Source organism: Labrus mixtus, chromosome 16, assembly GCF_963584025.1.
Source record: "Labrus mixtus chromosome 16, fLabMix1.1, whole genome shotgun sequence".
NCBI classification, from domain to species: domain Eukaryota; kingdom Metazoa; phylum Chordata; class Actinopteri; order Labriformes; family Labridae; genus Labrus; species Labrus mixtus.
This window is the reverse complement of record NC_083627.1, coordinates 306,401-313,828: the sequence shown is the minus strand read 5'-3', so window position 1 is coordinate 313,828 and position 7,428 is coordinate 306,401.

Genomic DNA, 7,428 nt, shown 5'->3' with positions numbered 1-7,428 from the left:
ACACTTAGTAACAAACTTCAGCATTGACCCTGTTATGACATGAAATCATCATACAAGCAGATTATTAAGATTTGTTTTGGTCTTAATGGTAAATTACACAATGAAATTAATGTAAATACGACTACAACTAAGAATAATATTCATTATGATTTGATGATATTTCTATATTTAAACATTTTTATATACTTATTTTTGTATTTAGGTTCTATATTCTTACACTGCTGTTTGCTGCTGCAACGCTTTAAATGTCTCCATTGTGGGTCAAATAAAAGATTATCTTAATTTATCTTATTTTATCTAATCTTAAAAAAAAACTTCTATTGATAGCATGAATGATAGGCTATAAACCTGAGCCAACATACGACCACCACCTGGTCAATTAACCACTCCTTTTTCAACAGAGGTGAATTAATGCAGTTAACAAGACATTCAATAAATGATAATCAGGGCCGCTGGAAAATCTAATCTCCAGTCCACATCTAGACAGAATGATCCTCTCTTCTGTCTCATGATTAGCAGGCTAGCAGCTCAGGTGTTTATGCCTCAAAGTTTTTCTTTTTTATTTCAACAACAGGCTCGTGCTTCACTTGAACCTTCAAGTGAAGCACGAGCCTGTTGTTGAAATAAAAAAGAAAAAGGGCTGTTGGGGTCCTGTTGTTTTGACTTTTTCTTTTTTTTGCTTGCTCCCGATTCATATTGCCGTTTGGAGGCCATCTCTCCACCTGCATCCAACTGTCTGTCGACGCATCTGACCGCTGATTGGTCAGATGCTGCGTGCTGTCAATCATTGCGGCAACGCGATGCGTGCGGTGTCAGATTACTCGTCTCTTGTTTTTTCTCTCCTGCCTCGGGCTGACATGGTGCGCTACGCACCTCATGGCAGCGATGCGCATCCTTTTCGCATTTGCAGAGAATGCGTCCCTTTACGCAAAATGGGGCCCCATGGATCGTGGGGCCCTACGCACAGCACGTGTTCTGCGTGTAGGGAGGGGCAGCGCTGAGTGTGTGCGAGGTGCATGTCTCTCAGTAGCTGAGTGTAAACCACAGTTTCCCCTCAGGGATTAATAATAATATGTAAAAAAGAAATATCTTTATTAGAGATGCTGAGGTCTCTTTGAGTCCAGGTCCTGAGAGAAATCTTTAATGATTTGTTACTGAATGAATAAAAACTGATTGATTCAATGTTTTATATCAACATAAAGTCACAGCTTCCCTCCATGTGTCTTTGTGTCTTCTGTGTTTCCTGCAGACGTCCAGCAGCTGTCGGTGGGTGAAGAAGATCCTCATGAGCAGCAGGAGGGGAGCTCCAGTCTGGACCAGGAGGACTCTGAGACTGTGCACATTAAAGAGGAACAGGAGGAACTGTGGAGCAGTCTGGAGGGACTGGAGGAGGCTGATATCAAGTTCCCCTTCACTCCTGTCTCTGTGAAGAGTGAAGATGATGAAGAGAGACCTCAGTCCTCACAGCTTCATCACAGACACACTGAAGAGATGGAAACAGGAGCTGATGGAGAGGACTGTGGAGGAGCAGGACCAGAGAGGGACTCAGATCCAGAGAGAGGTTTCTATCCAGAGATCGAGGTCAAGACTGAAGACTCTTCTGAACCTGAAACTGAAGACTTTCATGATGTTTGGAAGAGGAACAGAGAACATGAGTCAGGTTTAAAAGATAAGAGATCAAAGACACATAGCTGCTCTGAGTGTGGGAAAACATTTCAAAGGAAATGGAATTTGACCACACACATGAAGAATCACACTGAACAGAAACCCTTCAGCTGCTCTGAGTGTGGGAAAACATTTTCCCGTAAAGGATCTCTGTCCAGACACATGATTCTTCATACTGGAGAAAAACCCTTCAGTTGCTCCGTGTGTAGTAAAAGATTTAATCAAAAGCATATTCTGACACTCCACATGGCTCATCACAGAGGAGAGAAACCCCTCAGCTGCAGCGTTTGTGACCAAAGATTCTCTTGGCCTTTCCAGTTACAGAGACACACTCGTGTTGGCTGTCCTGCTTCAGAGACTCATGAGAACCAAACTGAGCTAAACAGAGAGGCAGAAACAGTAGCTGATGGAGAGGACTGTGGAGGACCAGAACAAGTCAGGAACTCAGATCCAGAGAGACATGTACAAACACAGACTGAGGTCAAGACTGAGGACTCTTCTGAAGCTGAACCCGAAGTGTGTCAGAATGTGAAGGACACAGGAGTACATCAGTCAGGTGTGACCTCTGTGGACAGAGTTAAAGATAAAGAGCCATGCACTGATGAGAAGTCAAATAGCTCCTCGAAAGCTAATGTTTCCATACACATGACAACTCACAAGGGGGGAAATGTCATCAGCTGCTCAGATTGTGGTAAAATCTTTACCCAGAAAAGTAGCCTGAACAGACACATGATGAGTCACAAAGGAGAGAAACCGTTTGTTTGCTCTGAGTGTGGGAAAAGTTTCAGCCGGAGGTCTTATCTGACATCTCACATGGGAAATCATGATGAAGAGAAACTCTTCAGCTGCTCTGAGTGTGGTAGAAGATTTAACTATAGAGGAAGTCTAACTGCACATATGATGACTCACAGAGGAGAGAAACCGTTCAGCTGCTCAGAGTGTGGGAAAAGATTTAACAGTAAAGCAAATATGACCAGACACATGAGAATTCACACTGGAGAGAAACCCTTTGGCTGCTCTATGTGTGTTAAAACATTTAAACAGAAGTCTCATCTGACAATCCACATGGCTCATCACAGAGGGGAGAAACCCTTCAGCTGCACTGTTTGTGACAAGAGATTCATTTGGACCTTTCAGTTAAAAAGACACAAGTGTGTTGGTAGTCAGGCTTCAGAACCCAATGAAATCCAAACTGAGCTAAACAGAGAGGCAGAAACAGGAGCTGATGGAGAGGACTGTGGAGGATCAGAACAAGTCACTAAGTCGAATTCAGAGAGACATTTATATCCAGAGATTGAGGTGAAGATTGAAGACTCTTCTGAACCTGAGACTGATGACAGTGATGATTGGAAGGAGAGCAGAGAACATGAGTCAGGTTTAAACTCTGTGGACAACATGAACGATAAGAGAAGAAAGACACACAGCTGCTCTGAGTGTGGTAAAACATTCATAAGGAAAGGGCATCTGACGTCACACATCAAAATTCACACAGGAGAGAGACTGTTCTGCTGCTCTAAATGTATCAAAAGATTCAACTGTAAAGGAGCTCTGCACAGACACATGATGAGTCACAGAGCGGGGAAAGCCTTCAGATGTTTGAAGTGTGGCAAAAGATTCAGTCAGAAGAGATATCTGAGCAGACACCTGATGTGTCGTACCCGGAGAAAAGTATTCAGCTGCTCTGAGTGTGGAAAATCAGATCATGTGCAGACTGTCCCACATGAATGACTGTTTACCTATTTGACCCAAACTCCACCCCCTATTACTTCTCTACCTGCATTGGCTCCCCAGACGACTGCTCCTCCCAGTGGCTCCCCCTGTCGGCGTCAACTGTTAGATTCATCATCAGGAATTTTTCCCATTCAAACCATTTTTAAACCTAGGTACTTTCCAAACTCTCTTTTATCTCAAAAATCCTTGAAAAAAACAGTCTTCAATCAGTTATTGTCCCATCTAGCTCAAAACTGCATTTTTGATAAATTCCAATCTGGCTTCCGAGCTCATCACAGCACTGAAACAGCACTTCTCAGAATTACAAATGACTTGCTTTTAGCTGCGGACTCTGGTAAATGCTCTGTTCTCCTACTGTTAGATCTAACTGCAGCTTTCGACACAGTTGACCATTCAGTTCTCATCCAGAGACTAAACAAATGTGTTGGGGTCTCTGGTACTGCCTTAAATTGGTTTTCGTCCTACTTATTCAACAGATCTTTTAGTGTTTTCATTGGTAACTTTTCATCCTCCTCTGCCCCCATTCCCTGTGGTGTTCCCCAAGGTTCCATACTTGGTCCAGTCCTCTTCTCCATTTACTTACTCCCGCTAGGCCAAATTTTTGAAAAATACAACATATCTTACCACTGTTACGCTGATGATACACAGATTTACCTCCCCCTGGAACCAAACAACTACAACAAACTCACAAACCTCACAAATTGTCTTCAAGACGTAAAATCTTGGATGGCCACAAACTTCCTCCAGCTCAACAACGAAAAAACTGAAGTTATCTTGGTTGGTCCACAGCACTTGGCAGACTCAATTTCACCCCATCTCGGCCCATTGTCCCAGTCCGTTAAATCTCAGGTAAAAAATCTTGGCATAATATTTGATTCAGCACTCAAATTTGACAAACAAATAAATCAGGTTGTAAAATTAAGCTTCATGCAGTTCCGATCCATCTCCAAATTAAGACCGATCCTATGTTATTCCGACCTGGAGAAAGTTATTCACACATTCATATCCACTCGCATCGATTACTGTAATTCACTTTATTTTGGTATCACACAGTCATCTCTATCCCGCCTTCAACTCATACAAAATTCAGCAGCCAGAGTCCTAACACAGTCAAAAAGAAGAGATCATATCACCCCAGTTCTTGCCTCCTTACACTGGCTGCCAGTCAAGCTCAGGATTGATTTTAAAATACTTTTGACTGTGTTTAAGGCATTAAATGGACTTGCCCCCGCCTACCTCTCAGAACTCCTATCCCCATATAAACCGGTGAGAGATCTTAAGTCATCTGCACAAAACTTTCTGTCACTGCCTAAATTGAGGACAAGGTGCAATGGGGATCTTTTCTATTGCAGGACCAAAACTATGGAACTCTTTGCCCTCAGACATCCGTCTCTCTCCCACTATTGGTGTTTTTAAAACTCGCCTTAAAACATATTTTTACTCAATTGCACTGCAAGTAACCTGTTTTTTTTTGTTTTTTAATTGTTGTTATTCTTGTCTGTTACTTTTTAATGCTTTGTTTTTGCAATGTTCAGCACTTTGGATCAATCGATGTTGTGTTTAAAGTGCTATATAAATAAAGTTGATTTGATTTGATTTTGATTTGATTTCACCAAAAGTCACATGGCTCATAACTGAGGGGAGAAACCCTTCAGCTGCACTGACTGTAACAAAACCTTCTCTTGGCCCTTTCAGTTAAAAAAACACAAGTGTGCTGGCCGTCAGGCTTCAGGGTGTCAGAGACCAGAAACAGGAAGTGATGGAAATGTTTGTGGAGAACCAGAAGAAGACAGGATCTAAGACGAAGAGAGACAATGACACCCAGAGACTGAAAGTAGAGACTCCTCTGACTGTGAGACTAAACACAGAGCTGAACATCAAACAGATAATGAATTTTAATGTTTCCCCTCACATTCATTTGGAGGGGGGTCTTTCAGGCCCCACGTTGTAATATCACAGAGTAGACATACTCTCCAACAAGCAGAAACCCAAAAACCAATCAGAGCATGGAGTTCTAATAATGTTTAACATCACTGATGTCTGTCAGTGTAGAGCTGATTCTAATAATGTCATACAGTCTTCTTCTGGTACTTCTATTTTTAAACTACATCACTTCTACGTTCACGATGTTTTGTGATGATGATCTCATACGTAACACTAGGTGGAGTCTTGACTTATACTGTGCATAAAGCCAAGGCTCCAGGTAATTGGATTCAGGTGTGTTTGGAAGCTTATAGTTTTTTGACCGTGTCGGGTTGACTTGGATGTAACAGTTTATGTTTCATGATGTGTTGGACAGAATGAGACGTTTATTTGTATTATTGAACCCGATCATGAACTTTAATAAACAGATTGAAGACTCTGTTGGAAAAGAGTACCAGACATTTGTTTGTTGCAACGCCAGATGCACGCGTCCGGAAATAGTTCCACAACTCACATCTCAGTGGTGACTGCTTTGGACAATATAGGGTTTGTTTTCAAATGTTCAGCACAGGCAGAACCTGAACCAGAAACACAAGTGACTGCTTTCCACCCCGAACTCTCCAGCTGCTCTCGTCCGACTCCTCTGGTTCTTACATGTCCTGCTCCACCCATTTAGGACGGTGTACATTCATCAACATCAGCATCCATGTTAATATGTCAGAATCAGTACAAAAGCTCAATGTCATCCGTCGTCATGGCAACAGGTACGAACAAAAAACAAGCCCATAGAAACCTTTGATGACCTTCGTTTCTCTGGACCCGTCAGGTGAGTGAGACTTAAAGGAACTGGACTGAGGGGTCCTGGTTGTACAGAGGCTGTAGTCCTCCAGGTGGGTAGGCCGGGTTTTAGACACACAAACAAAAACACTCTTAGGTTTGAGTTTTTGTAGTTTATAACATGAAGCCAAGACGATGAAAACCAATGGATGTCGTACATGCACACAAAGAGTTGAAGTGATCCAGAGAGCTCCAGACGTCAGAGACATGCTGCACAGGAAGTCAGCGGGGAGGATTTAGGTTTTAGAGTGAACAGGACTTTTTACAGGAGAATTGAATGTAACAAAGATATTCTGACCCACACTCCAGGCCAGAGGGTGGCGCTAATGCACCTGCAAGTTGTTTGCCAACAGCCATAAAAACACAGAAGAAGGAGCCAGAAGCCGGAAGCTCTTCCTGCCGAGTCCAGGGCCCTTTCTGAATATCCACAGTTCAGTAGTCAGTACTTTATATAATAATATAATATAATATAATATAATATGATATATATAATATAATAATATACTATAATATAATAATATAATATCTACAGTTCAGTAGTCAGTACTTTATATAATAATATAATATAATATAATATCCACAGTTCAGTAGTCAGTACTTTATATAATAATATAATATGATATAATATGATATAATATAATATAATATAATATGATATAATATAATATAATAATATACTATAATATAATATAATATCTACAGTTCAGTAGTCAGTACTTAATATAATAATATAATATAATAATATAATATAATATTATAATATGATATAATATATATAATATAATAATATAATATCTACAGTTCAGTAGTCAGTACTTTATATAATAATATAATATAATATAATAATATAATATAATAATATAATATAATATCCACAGTTCAGTAGTCAGTACTTCATATAATAATATAATATAATAATATAATATAATATAATAATATAATGCTATAATATAATATCCACAGTTCAGTAGTCAGTACTTTATATAATAATATAATATAATATAATATCCACAGTTCAGTAGTCAGTACTTTATATAATAATATAATATAATATAATATCCACAGTTCAGTAGTCAGTACTTTATATAATAATATAATATAATATAATAATATAATATAATATCCACAGTTCAGTAGTCAGTACTTTATATAATAATATAATATAATATAATATAATATCCACAGTTCAGTAGTCAGTACTTTATATAATAATATAATATAATATAATATAATATCCACAGTTCAGTAGTCAGTACTTTATATAATAATATA